Genomic DNA, 15502 nt, shown 5'->3' with positions numbered 1-15502 from the left:
GAGGAGTACAGGATATGATAGTATTACATGAAAAAATTATATCATTACTAACTTCCTATCTACAATTTTCCTCCAAATCAGTCTGTTACTTGTCAAGATTCCAACATTATCAGATCTTATATTTCTATCGTCTAAGGTACTTTGTACTTTATCAATCCACCTATATCTTGGTCTTCCTCTGGGTCGTTTTGCTGCCAACCTGGCAGAGAACACTTGTTTTGCTAATCTTTCCTCACCCATTCTGTGTAAGTGACCATACCACCTGAGATTAGCTCTGCTAACGCACTCCTGGATGCTGACAATGTCAAGTTCTTTCCTAATATCCTCATTTTTAATATGATATTGCCACTGATGCCATCTGTTCACACCTATAATCTTTCTCATGACTCTCATATCTGCGGTCTATAGTCTTTGATCAAGTGTTTTATTTCTGACCCAGCTCTCAGATCCATAAGTTAAAACTGGTTTGAACACTGGCTTGTATACAGCTAATTTAGAGTTCCGACTAATTTCTCTCTTATTCTATAGAATTTATTCAATTGACTTCCCACCATACCAGCTTTGCTGATTCTGTTGTATATTTCTATATTTAATTTACCATCTTCAGTAAAAATCGTGCCTAAGTAGCTGAAATGTTTTACTTGTTCCGCAGGTTCTCCATTTACAACGTAACTGACATTTTCAATGATTCTGCCTATTTTCATTGTCTTTGTCTTTTTATTGCTGACCTTCATACCACATCTATTACAACAGCTATTCAATTTTAGTCAGAGAATCTTGCAGACTTGTAGCGGATTTATTAAGAAGTATAACATCATCCGCATAAAGCAAAGAGCTGACATTAACATCTCCAATTTTGATATCATGTTTAATACCACTTTCCTTCATAATGCGATCCATATAGATAATGAATAACAGAGGGAATAATGTACATCCTTGTCTCACACCAGATTTAACATTAAACCATCTTCCTGTACTTCCTTCAATTCTAACTGCTGACTTACAACTCAAATAAAGACTAAGTATTGCCTGATATAATGCCCCATTGACACCATATAACTGCAGCGTATTGAATAGCTTCTCTCTTGGCACCTTGTCATATGCCTTTTCCAAATCGACAAAACTTAAATACAGATCTTTGTTATATTCCCATGCTTTCTCCACTATTTGTTGTAAAGTGAAGATCTGATCCTGACAGCCTCTGTTTGGCCTGAATCCAGCTTGTTCTTCACCAAGCTTTTCTTCCACAATTCTTCTCAACCGTTTCTCAAGTATACTTGCATAGATCTTCCCAGGAACACTCAGTAGGGAAATACTTCTGTAATTCTCACATTCAGTTTTATTTTCCTTTTTATATATGGCTACTATGAGAGCTCTATTCCAATCATTGGGAATTCGTCCCTCTGTCCAGGCTTTCTGAACTATGCAGTGCAGCCACTGTAAGACTCTTATACCACCAAACTTCAGCAATTCTGGTCGAATATCATCTACTCCGGCTGCCTTTCACATTTCAAGCCTTTGATGGCTTTTTCTACTTCAAGTATGGATATGTATTCCTGCCGGCATGACTGGTCAGTGTTTTTTACCACTGTGCTGTCATCACTGCTTGTTTCATTTAGCAGTTTTTCGGAGTAATTACTCCATACTTCAAGGATATCTTTCTCTCCAGTTTTCATGTCACCTTTATCATCTCTAACTCCTTTTACAGCACTCTTTCCTCCATTCCTAAGCTTCTTCAACAACCTCCAGAATATTTTGCCACCTTCTTGATATTTATTTTCTATATTCTTGCCAAAGTCCTCCCATGACTTTTGTTTAGCTAGTTTTACGCAGTGTTTAGCATTCTTGCATTTGTCTCTATATTTTCTTACATGTTATTCTTTTTAATATGAAATTCAATTTTATCCTGTTCAAGACTAAATAGTAATCACTTCCAATTTCATATCCTCTGTACACTCTGGTGTCCTGCACCAGGGAGAAAACATCACTATCAACAATAACATAGTCAATGAGACTTTTCTTATTCCTTGCCTCTTCTCTCCATGTGAATTTGTGCACATTTTTATGCTGGAACATGGTGTTAGTAATAACCAGTCCATGTCCTGAGCAGAAATCCAACAGGTATTTGCCATTATTATTTGCTTTGCTCTTTTCTCCAAATTTTCCCAAAATATTTTTGTATGTCTGACAATCATTTTCTACTCTGCTATTCAGATTCCCAACAAGGACCAACTTTTCCTTTTTCATTGTGTCAGTTGCTTCCTCTAAAGCCTCAAAAAATTCCTCCATTTCTACCTTAGTAGAGCCTTCTGTGGGACCATAGGCACAAATAAGTCTTATTGTCCAGTTCACCATTCTGATATTTGCCCACATCACTCTACTTGAGTTTGCCTGCCATTCAAGAAGATTAGCCTCATATTTTGTATTGAATACTATAGCTACGCCTTGTTTTCCTTAATTGTCATTGCCTGAATATAATATTTTGTATTTATTGCTCAGAAAGATCTCACCAGTTTTTGTCTTTTTTGTTTCAGTCACCCCTGAGTTTCCTCAGCTAGCTCCATTTCTTTGCCATTCAGGCTTCTTACGTTGATAGTACCGATCTTTAACTCTGGTGATGTTGAGTTGGGGTTTGTTTTCAGATTTGTTCCAGTAGCTGACTTTTCGCTGTTCGCCCTGGTTCCCTGGCGAAAACAACGGGGGCCTTGTTTAACCGGGCGACGCCCCAGCTGGCATGAAATTTTGTCATGTTGTACCATCATTTTTTATTTTGGTTTAACTAATAAGAATACAATTTGGTCGGCTAAATCCCAAATTGCCAGCCCATCCTCATTCGTTCAGTATCCAAGTAGATAACCAACAGGGTGCACCATGAGAAGGTGAAGATTGGACATTAGGTCAGAAGCCCTGGTCGGTTCTCCACATTTCTTTAAAGGCTATATGGATGTCTCCTCTCAGTTATACAGCTTTGACCCTTAAGCACCCCAAAAAAAAAATATATATATATATATATATATTAATTTAAAAAAAAATTATATTAATTTTTAATATAAAAAAATTATATTAAAAATTAATATACTTTTTTTTATTAATTTACTTTGCAACCAAGTGAGGGGAAAAAAAAAAAACCTGCTACCTGGATCCATATTATTTCTATAATATAAGAGTTGTATCCCCCCCCCCATCGCCGCCACTTTTTTTTATTTTATTTTAACTACTTATAGTGTTCTGGCCACCACTATGCAGAGCACTACTGAAATTCAGTCAGGTGCTATCAGACTGGAAGCAACCAAAAATCCTCTGCTACACCTTCCCTAATAGAATATTTCCATGGCATTGAATGGGCCCATTAATAGCCCTATATATATTCACAAGTCAAATAGCATTAGATCAGACTGAAAGAAACTCTGGGAGTGAGTAAATGTACACAGGGATCAAGGTATGGAAAACATATCTGTCAGAAGGAAAGTCAAATGTCTGTCATGATAGACAGTGGAAATATTAGGTCCAAAAACTGTCTGGATTCCAGCGCAAATTCAGGTTACTTTTCCCAAAGTCTTTTAGCTAATGAGTAATTCTTTCAAAATTACATCCAACACCATGGAGAGGCCCACCCTTTTTTCTTCTCAAAAGTACAGATTTAAAATGGTTATTCAACTGAAGCCGCAAGCCAAAAATTGTGATGCATTAAGAGACTTCCCCTTCAACTAGCAAATAATACTGCTAACACTATTCTAAACAGTGGTGTATGAATACACCACTATTCGAAGTAGTGGTGTATGCATGAGTTTCGGAGGGGGAGGCATTTCTGATATGGTGCCCCACATTACATTATAATGAACAAGAAATTACAGGGCAATTAAAATTCAAGTATCCCTACTTAAGGGGCTTGTGGAGCACCATCCATGATCCAAATGCTGTGACACTTTGCAGGAATACATAGTTCATCATGCAGAAACAACATGTGAGGGGAAAAAGAAAAGTAGTTCCAAAATTCACAACCTAGGGGCACTGTAAACACCAACAGCATGGAATTTGCATATCATGCAACTCAGCAGGTGCCAGGAGGATTTAAAAAGATGGACATGGGATTTTTCTTCTTCCTTCTGGATGATAGTACTGTCTGCAGTGATTGCACTAGCCATGCCATAATGTGCTTTGCTTGTGAAGCTGTACTACTTAAACAAAATGCCGTTGCTGCATCCCGAGAACTTTGCCACTTAAACAAATGTCGACGAGGCCCACTATCTCCATGTACTTTGCGACAAATGATTAGTCATTCTAAAGAAACGGGATCGTTGGGAGTTAGACCTGCCAGAAAGCACAAATCAATCAGTTCACAACAAGTGAAAATGAAGTTGCTACTGCTGTTGTGCAGTGTCATTGCAGGTTGGTCCCTGCAATGCATGCACTGTATCAAGACATATACATGGGCCTCATAGAACTGTTTTGAAAATTCTACAGAAGATTCTGCATTTCTACCATTCAAGATAACCCTGACACATAATTTGCACCCTTTGGACTTTGAAAGTTGATTGATATTCACTTTAACATTCCTTGCTCAAGTGGATGCTGCATGGCTATGGATGATTTTGTGGGGAGATGAGGCTCACTTTCACCTGAACAGCGCTGCAAATATCCATAACTGCCAGGCATGGGCTATGCAAAACCTGCATGCAATCCAATAAATACCTTTGCATTCACCTAAAGTTGCTGTCTAGTGCAGATTAACAGCTTCGTTTATCATTGGACCATTCTTCTTTGAGCATATTCGCCAGTCGTGTCCTGTGACCAGCTCAGTTACTGCAGAGGTATTGCAATATGATAAACAATTTTGTTGTGCCACAGCTACAGCAGCAGCAGCACCCGTGCATGGATTCAGTCATTTTCATGTAGGATGGAGCACCTCCACACATCAGTCGATCCATACTGGAGATTCTTCAAGGACATTTCATGGAAGCCAGGGTGATAAGCCGTGTGTTTCCCACTGCAATGTTGCCTCATTCACCTGATTTGATGCCCAGTGACTTCTGACTCTGGGCATTTCTCAAAGACAGGGTTTATCAGGATCATCTCGATGTCTTGCCAGTGCTAAGAGACAACATAATGCAGCATGTGCACAACATCAGTTCCAACCAGCTGCATTCTGCCGTTGAACATACTGTGCAAAAGGGTTTGTGATTGAACAGTAACATGGACCTTACTTACTATGCATTCATGGACCTTACTGTTCAGTGTGCAAACACTGAACAGTAAGGTCCATGAATGCATAATGGAAGTAAATAAAGATGTGTTAATGTTTGTGCCAGTTTTCTTCTTACATACACACATGGAAAAATTATTACATCTACGTTGGTCGATTGGTAGAGCCTCTGCTACTAATGGCTCAGTTAAGTAAGTTTGAACGCGGTTAGTATTTGGAAGGGGTCCAGTCGTTCGATGCTGTTGGCACACTCTCCCTCGATGAGTCTTTGGACTCCCTGGAGGTGTCAAATAATAATAATAATAATCATACAGTGTCCCTGGAGGTGAATTTTGGAACTACTCTTTTTTTTTCCTCTCAGATATCACTTCCAAATGATGCACATTGTATTCCTGCAAAGTTCTGTGGCATTTGGATAACTGGGTGACTTTCCACAAGGTCCCTAACAGGAATACTTTCATTTTGATCATACTGTACATTCTTGTTTATCATTAATCTAAGCATAAACAAACAAAGCTTCTTCACTAACAAGAACAAAAATATGACTTCTGTATTAATTTAAACCTTATGATGGTACAATATAACAAAATTTCATGCCGACTGGAGCATCGCCCGGTTAAACAAGGTCCCCACTGTTTTCGCCAGGGGAAACAGGGCGAACAACGAGAAGTCAGCAACTGGAACAAATCTGAAAACACACCCCAACTCAACATCACCTGAGTTAAAGATCGGCAAAGAAAGGGAGCTAGCTGAGGAATTATATAAGTACCAGATCGGCATAATAGGGGTGACTGAAACAAAAAAGATAAAAACTGGCGAGATCTTTCTGAGCAATAAATACAAAATGTTATATTCAGGCAATGACAATCAAGAAAAAGAAGGATTAGCCATAGTATTCAACACTAAATACGAGGCTAATCTTCTTGAATGGCAGGCAGTCTCAAGTAGAGTGATGTGGGCAAATATCAGAATGGGGAACTGGACAATGAGACTTATTTGTGCCTATGGTCCCACAGAAGGTTCCACTAAGATAGAAGTGGAGGAATTGTTTGACACTTTAGAGAAAGCAACTGACACAATGCAAAGCGAAAGGTTGGTCCTGGTTGGAGATCTAAATAGCAGAGTAGGAAATGATTGTCAGACATACAAAAATATTTGGGGAAAATTTGGAGAAAAGAGCAAAGCTAATAATAATGACAAATACCTGTTGGATTTCTGCTCAGGACATGGACTAGTTATTACTAACACCATGTGTTCCAACATAAAAATGTGCACAAATTCACATGGAGAGAAGAGGCAAGGAATAAGAAAAAATCTCATTGACTATGTTATTGTTGATAGTGATCTTTTCTCCCTTGTGCAGGACACCAGAGTGTACAGAGGATTTGAAATTGGAAGTGATCACTATTTAGTCTTGAGCAGGATAAAATTGAATTTCACATTGAAAAGAATAACATGTACGAAAGTTTTAAAGCGAATAAAAGTTGAGCAGCTCTCAGATGTGAACTATAGACTAAAATACACAAATATTATTGAAGAAAAAATGAAAGAGTTTGAGAACAGGAACCAAATCTTGGAGATTCAGTGGCAAGACCTGAAGAAAACACTGATTGATTCAGGCATGTAGTAAGGTTGTCTGCAAGGATAGAAAAATCAGAACACCATAGTGGACACAGGAAGTTAAAGAGGCAGTGAAGGAAAAGAAGAAAGCATATCAAAAGTTCCTGTCAAATAAGTCAGCTTGTGCTCTTAGAGAATACAGACACAAATGTAAGGAAGCTAAACACTGTATAAAACTAGCTAAACAAAAGTCATGGGAGGACTTTGGCAAGAACATAGAAAATAAATATAAAGAAGGTGGCAAAATATTCTGGAGGTTGTTGAAGGAACTTAGAAATTGAGGAAAGATTGCTGTAAAAGGAATTAGAGATGATAAAGATGACATGAAAACGGGAGAAAAAGATATCCTTGAAGTATGGAGTAATTACTTTGAAAAATTGCTAAATGAAACAAGCAGTGATAGCACAGTGGTAAAAAACACTCGACAGGCATACAGTCAGGAATACATATCCATACTTGAAGTAGAAAAAGCCATCAAAGGCTTGAAATGTGGAAAGGCAGCAGGAGTAGATGATATTCGACCAGAAATGCTGAAGTATGGTGGTATAAAATTTTTACAGTGGCTGGCTGCACTACATAGTTCAGAAAGCCTGGACAGAGGGACGAATTCCTGATGATTGGAGTATAGCTCTCATAGTACCCATATATAAAAAGGGAAATAAAACTGAATGTGAGAATTACAGAAGTATTTTGCTACTGAGTGTCCCTAGTAAGATTTATGCAAGTATACTTGAGAAACAGTTGAGAAGAATTGTGGAAGATAAGCTTGGTGAAGAACAAGCTGGATTCAGGTCAAATAGGGGTTGTCAGGATCAGATCTTCACTTTATGACAAATAGTTGAGAAATAATGGGAATATAACAAAGATCTGTATTTAAGTTTTGTCGATCTGGAAAAGGCATATGACAAAGTGCCAAGAGAGAAGCAATTCAATATGCTACAGTTATATGGTATCAATGGGGCATTATATCAAGCAATACTTAGTCTTTATTTAAGTTGTAAGTCAGTAGCTAGAATTGAAGGAAGTACACCAAGATGGTTTAATTTTAAATCTGGTGTGAGACAAGGATGTACATTATTCCCTCTGTTATTCATTATCTATATGGATCATATTATGAAGGAAAGTGGTATTAAACATGATATCAAAATTGGAGATGTTAATGTCAGCTCTTTGCTTTATGTGGACGATGTTATACTTCTAAATAAATTCGCTACTAAGTCTGCAAGATTGTCTGACTAAATTGAATAATTGTTGTAACAGATATGGTATAAAAGTCAGCAATAAAAAGACAAAGATAATGAAAATAGGCAGAATCGTTGAAAATGTCAACTGCGTTGTGAACGGAGAACCTGCGGAACAAGTAAAACATTTCAGCTACTTAGGCACGATTTTTAGTGAAGATGGTAAATTAAATATGGAAATAGACAACAGATTCAACAAAGCTGGTATGATAGGAAGTCAATTAAATAAATTCATATGGATTAAAAGAGAAATTAGTCAGAACACTAAATTAGTTGTACAGTCTTGAAACCAGTTTTAACTTATGGATCTGAGAGCTGGGTCAGAAGTAAAACACTTGACCAAAGACTAGAGACTGCAGATATGAGAGTCCTGAGAAAGATTAGAGGCATGAACAGTTGGCATCAATGGCAATATCATATTAAAAATGAGGAGATTAGGAAAGAACTTGACATTGTCTGCATCCAGGAATGCGTTAGCAGAGCTAATTTCAGGTGATATGATCACTTAAACAGAATGGGCGAGTTAAGATTAGCAAAACAAGTGTTCTCTGCCAGGTTGGCAGGAAAACGACCTAGAGGAAGACCAAGATATAGGTGGATTGATAAGGTACAAAGTGCCTTAGACGATAGAAATATAAGATCTGATAGTGTTGGAGTTCTTGACAAGTAACAGACTGATTTGGAGGAAAATTGTAGATAGGAAGTTAGTAATGATGTAAATTTTTCATGTAGTACTATCATATCCTGAATACACACCTTGAGGGTACATGGCAGGAATTTGATGATGATGATATCTTCCTGGGTACAGTTCCAACTGATGAGACCTCGATAAAGGTCAAAACTGACTGTGTAGCAACCCTTCCCATAATGCACAGGAATATACACATCGAAAAAGAAGTGTGCTTTGCATTATAGGATACTGAGGCAATTTATATAAAGTCAACAGCCTCTATACACAAGAAGACTGGTCACACAGATATTTTGCACAGAAATTTTGCTTACTTATGCTCTGATAAAGGATTAAAGCAAGAATATAATTTCTCATCAAATATCATATGCATTGCAACCAAGTCAAAGAAAACTTCCTGAAACTTTCTACAAGTGTCCCCACATGATGAAATTTTCCATGCATACAGCTTAGTAAGGAATTTGCTACTGTATGTTTTATGTTACTCCCTTAACTTAAATAAATAATAACAACCACAAAAATTCATGTGAAGAGAAATAGATTTCCCAAGACTTCAATTCAAATATATAGGCAGTTTTTGACATTCAATGACATTCATTTCTGCTTCCAGTCTGTAAATAGACACTTACTTTTCTTAACAAATGTCTTTATACTCTACTCACCTTAATTTTTCCCAATTACACTCTGATTCTTGAATTTGTTCATAATTTCACTCTGATTCTTGAATTTGTTCATAATTTCACTCTGATGCTATGTCAGTTTTCAACTTAGCACCTTCTCTTTTTGATATCCTTTGATTAAAAATCTCTCAGTTCCATTATATCACATTCATATGTTGTCTTTATTGCTCTCCTAAAGCCCCACCCAATCTGAACTTTAATTTCCTTTCTTTAAATGCTGATTTTCTCCAGTCTACTTTCAAAAGTCAGGTCATCTTCCTTGGAGATTTTAATGTTCACATCTCCAGCTGGCTTCCCTTTACTAACTGCACAGGTCAAGCAAGTCAACATGTTGAGACATTCACTCACCAAACAAATTCAACACCAGATAACTCTTAACTTCTCCAAACTAGATCTCTTCCTCACTTAACTCAGGTAACTGTTTTAAGTATACCATGGATGTTATCTGTTTGCTAGGATATTCAAACCACAATCTAGTATTGATTTCTTCTCCCATGCAGCAATGCCCACAGAGTCACTCGCATTCACTATTCTGGAATTACAGAAATGGTAAGCAGGATGGTCTTCATGACTTCTATGCTTCATTCTCTTAAAATTTCGTGACTGCTTTTTCTCTAATTACACACTAACTCTTTTAGCCTCAAAGAGTACCCAACCTAGAATCTCTCTCTCTCTACTCTATTCTTTCAAATTCATTTGCTGCCTCTACTGTTATCCTAATGCAACCAGTCTTTTTGAACTTTTTGATTTCCTTTCCTTAAATGTCGATTTTCTTCATTCCAACTTTCTTAATAGTGAAACATCTTGGAGGTTTTAATGTTCACAACACTAGCTGAATTTCTTCTTCCAACTACCCAGAACAAGCAGATAGAGAGGCTGAGACATTTACTATTACCAATGATCTTACATGAACATAACCACTAACATAACAGACAACATAACATGTACATAACCACTCCCATCCATGTTGTAGCATTATAAGAAATGTCAAGTGGGATAAATCCTCTCAACTTCTACATAATCCAACCACATTTCCTTGGTTGGATTATTGTTTCTGACCATCTGACTCTTTTCTGCTCTGCTGTGTAAGTTGCTAGTTATGCAACTGAGAAGAGATTGTCATGTAGCTGAATGTTAGCATTCATAGCTAGCTGTAATTTAAATTTTGCTTTACAACCTTTAACTAACAATTTAGTTAATAGTAGCTGCCACTTATATGTTGTATTATATGCACTGAATGTATCACAAATAATCCTACTGGTGTGGAAGCAATAATTCCCTCTTCCACCCTAAATTCCAGTTCCTTATCTAAGCCTTGATTGTTCCAAAGATGTACCAAGGTGTTCTTATATAACAAAAGAACTGAGCATATTGTGACTGGCATACAACACTTCATCTTTCCATACTGCTTATATGAAAGGCCAGAATACTTGTATTAGCATCCCAAATTATCTACACATCAAAAACTGATTTCAAGAGAACTCTTCCAACTACCCAGAACAAGCAGATAGAGAGGCTGAGACATTTACTATTACCAATGATCTTACATGAACATAACCACTAACATAACAGACAACATAACATGTACATAACCACTCCCATCCATGTTGTAGCATTATAAGAAATGTCAAGTGGGATAAATCCTCTCAACTTCTACATAATCCAACCACATTTCCTTGGTTGGATTATTGTTTCTGACCATCTGACTCTTTTCTGCTCTGCTGTGTAAGTTGCTAGTTATGCAACTGAGAAGAGATTGTCATGTAGCTGAATGTTAGCATTCATAGCTAGCTGTAATTTAAATTTTGCTTTACAACCTTTAACTAACAATTTAGTTAATAGTAGCTGCCACTTATATGTTGTATTATATGCACTGAATGTATCACAAATAATCCTACTGGTGTGGAAGCAATAATTCCCTCTTCCACCCTAAATTCCAGTTCCTTATCTAAGCCTTGATTGTTCCAAAGATGTACCAAGGTGTTCTTATATAACAAAAGAACTGAGCATATTGTGACTGGCATACAACACTTCATCTTTACATACTGCTTATATGAAAGGCCAGAATACTTGTATTAGCATCCCAAATTATCTACACATCAAAAACTGATTTCAAGAGAACTCTTCCAACTACCCAGAACAAGCAGATAGAGAGGCTGAGACATTTACTATTACCAATGATCTTACATGAACATAACCACTAACATAACAGACAACATAACATGTACATAACCACTCCCATCCATGTTGTAGCATTATAAGAAATGTCAAGTGGGATAAATCCTCTCAACTTCTACATAATCCAACCACATTTCCTTGGTTGGATTATTGTTTCTGACCATCTGACTCTTTTCTGCTCTGCTGTGTAAGTTGCTAGTTATGCAACTGAGAAGAGATTGTCATGTAGCTGAATGTTAGCATTCATAGCTAGCTGTAATTTAAATTTTGCTTTACAACCTTTAACTAACAATTTAGTTAATAGTAGCTGCCACTTATATGTTGTATTATATGCACTGAATGTATCACAAATAATCCTACTGGTGTGGAAGCAATAATTCCCTCTTCCACCCTAAATTCCAGTTCCTTATCTAAGCCTTGATTGTTCCAAAGATGTACCAAGGTGTTCTTATATAACAAAAGAACTGAGCATATTGTGACTGGCATACAACACTTCATCTTTCCATACTGCTTATATGAAAGGCCAGAATACTTGTATTAGCATCCCAAATTATCTACACATCAAAAACTGATTTCAAGAGAACTCTTTTGTGTCATCTCTCTATGTAATGTCAAGTCAATGTCCCAAAAGGAAATCCAAGAGGTACTTATTATTAGCTTTGCTATGTTCTCCAAATTTTCCCAGAACATTTCTGTATATATGGGATTAATTTCTTACTGGATTCAGGCCAAATAGACGCTGTCAGGATCAGATCTTCACTTTACAACAAATAGTCGAGAAAGCATGGGAATATAACAGAGATCTGTATTTAAGTTTTGTCGATTTGGAAAAGGCATATGACAAGGTGCCAAGAAAGAAGCTATTCAATACGTTACAGTTATATGGTGTCAATGGGGTATTATATCAAGCAATACTTAGTCTTTATTTGAGTTGTAAGTCAGCAGTTAGAATTGAAGGAAGTACACCAAGATGGTTTAATTTTAAATCTGGTGTGAGACAAGGATGTACATTATTCCCTCTGTTATTCATTATCTATATGGATCACATTATGAAGGAAAGTGGTATTAAACATGATATCAAAATTGGAGATGTTAATGTCAGCTCTTTGCTGACATTAACATCTCCAATGTTATTTAGAAGTATAACAACACTGCGATGTTATACTTCTAAATAAATTCGCTACTAAGTCTGCAAGATTGTCTGACTAAATTGAATAATTGTTGTAACAGATATGGTATAAAAGTCAGCAATAAAAAGACAAAGATAATGAAAATAGGCAGAATCGTTGAAAATGTCAACTGTGTTGTGAATGGAGAACCTATGGAACAAGTGAAACATTTCAGCTACTTAGGCACGATTTTTACTGAAGATGGTAAATTAAATATAGAAATAGACAACAGAATCAGCAAAGCTGGTATGGTAGGAAGTCAATTGAATAAATTCATATGGAATAAGAGAGAAATTAGTCGGAACACTAAATTAACTGTATACAAGACAGTGTTCAAACCCGTTTTAACTTATGTCTGAGAGCTGGGTCAGAAGTAAAACACTTGATCAAAGACTAGAGACCGCAGATATGAGAGTCCTGAGAAAGATTATAGGTGTGAACAGATGGCATCAATGGCAATATCATATTAAAAATATGATAATCAATGTTAGTAAATATAAAGTTATGCACTTTGGTGTGATTAGATATCCAATGTCATATTATATTTGTGGAATTATGCTATAAGAAACTGATCAAGCTAGAAATCTTGGAGTTTTAGTAGACAAGAAGTTGAAGTTCAAGGGTCATAATGCAAAGATTGCAAATACAACTCCAAGAATAATTGCAATGCTGAAACGAACTTTGACATGTAAAGATAAGGAAGTAATTTTGCCTCTCTACAAAACTCTGATAAGATCTCACCTGGACTATTGCAGACAGGTCAAGTCTCCTAGTTTCTGTGATGATTCTGATACAGTGTAGAGCATAAAAAAGGAGAGTATTAAAAACAATATTGGGAATGTGGAATACTGATTATGAACACACATTGAGAATTTGTTAACTACAGCCACTAGCAAACAAAAGAAAGAAGGATGATATGATTGAGATAAACTTCTGAAAAGATCATACAAGACTTCAAGAGAAGGAATTTTTCATTTTATGGAGGATGGGGAAAGAATGTGAGGACATCCCTAGAAGTTGAGAATGAATGCTGTCAAGAAGGGGGTGAGGGCAAGATTTTTCTCTCATGGAGTGGTGTGTGATTGGAATGGATTGCCACTGGATGTGGTGTGCAAGTAGCATGAATGAATTCAAGAACATATATGTATGTATGTATATAAAAGTATCTGACTTTTCATTGTTTGCCCTGGTGTCCTAACAAAAATAGCAGAGACCTTTTTTTAACCAGGTATGGACTAGCCACCATGATTTATGTTGTTGTTGTATCATCATTTTGTTTCAGTTAAATTAATACGAATACTATTTGGTTGGCTTAATTCCTCAAATCATCAGCTCATCCTTCTTTGTTCACTATCTGGGTAGATACTTACTAATGATGTGCGCCACAAGAAGGTGAGTAATGAACAGTTATGGAGGTCATCTGGTTATATAACTTTGAACACACACACACACACACACACACACACACACACACACACACACACACACACACACACACACACACACTTGTGTGGATAGTACAGTCTCTCTCGATGAATCCTGACTCCCTGGAGGTCTCTCTTAACAATAATAATATAATTTGTCAGCTAAATCCCAAATTTCCATCCCATCCTCATTCAATATACAGATTCAGTAACATTCTGTAACCTACTAACATGGTACACTATGAGAAGGTGAGGAACCCACATTAGTTCAGAAGCCCTTCCATTTTTCTAGTCAGAAAACAAAATACATATATAATTATCAAATTTCTGGTATGTACTCTCAAGAAGTATATAGGATATAATGATAATACTGCATGCAAAGTTCACAGCATTACTAACTTCTACAGAAAAATTAATCTGTTATATGTCAGGAATCTAATACTGTCAGATCTTATATTTTGGTGTTCTAAGGAACTCATGCTAACAATCAAGTCCATTCCTAATATCCTCATTTTTAATACAGTACTGCTATTCAACTTCTGTTCAACGTCCTTAATTTTTCACAGAACTATCTGTGGTCACCAGTCTGATCAAATGGTCTACTGTGGGAAGTTTTCAGTATTGAGACCACATTAAAATATAAATAAAGAGTTTAATGAAAATAAGCAATTAAAACCTGACAAGTTTCGTAAGACTTACATTCATCAGAGGGTACCGGTACGTAAAAGTTTTACATGACAAAAGCCTATTAATTAATTACACATATTAGATGTTTTTGGTAACTTCACAACTGTTAAATATGATTGATAAACCAGAATGCTAATGGAAAATTCATTACTGTATGAGTGTTGGAACATTGCTAATTGTGGCTATCATGTTCTATCCTTGATCCGTGGCAGTTAAATTTTTGACGCAAGTAGACCATACTTAATGTAAAAATTCAAGGCTTAATTTTATATCAAGTATGGTCTGCTTTCATCAAATATTTTACTGCAATGGGCCTAGGATATAACATGTGTGATACCACAGAACGTGATAGCCACAACTAGCAATATCCCAACACTCATTCGGTAACGAATTTACCATTAGTATTCTGGTTTATCAATTATATTTAACAGTTGTGAAGTTATCAACAACATTTAATATGTGTAATTAATTAACAGGCTTTTGTCGTGTAAAACTTTCATGTATCACTACCCCTGATGATGTAAGTCTTATGACTTACGAACCAAGTTGGGTTTTAATTGCCTAATTTTATTGAACTCTTTATTTGTATTATGTGGTCTCAATACTGAAAAC

At 36.4% G+C, this 15502-nt stretch overlaps 1 protein-coding gene across 1 annotated transcript in view; it reads right to left on the bottom strand.

The window, feature by feature from the left end:
* The window catches only part of PAPLA1 (Phosphatidic Acid Phospholipase A1), a 316868-nt gene that overhangs the window by 217276 nt on the left and 84090 nt on the right, over positions 1 to 15502 (bottom strand). The gene's annotated exons all lie outside the window — the stretch shown is intronic.

Source organism: Typopeltis vanoorti, chromosome 5 (assembly GCF_054136105.1).
Source record: "Typopeltis vanoorti isolate ZY-2024b chromosome 5, IOZ_Tvanoo_1.0, whole genome shotgun sequence".
Taxonomy (NCBI): Eukaryota; Metazoa; Arthropoda; class Arachnida; order Uropygi; family Thelyphonidae; genus Typopeltis; species Typopeltis vanoorti.
This window is presented reverse-complemented; position numbering and strand designations above follow the sequence as displayed.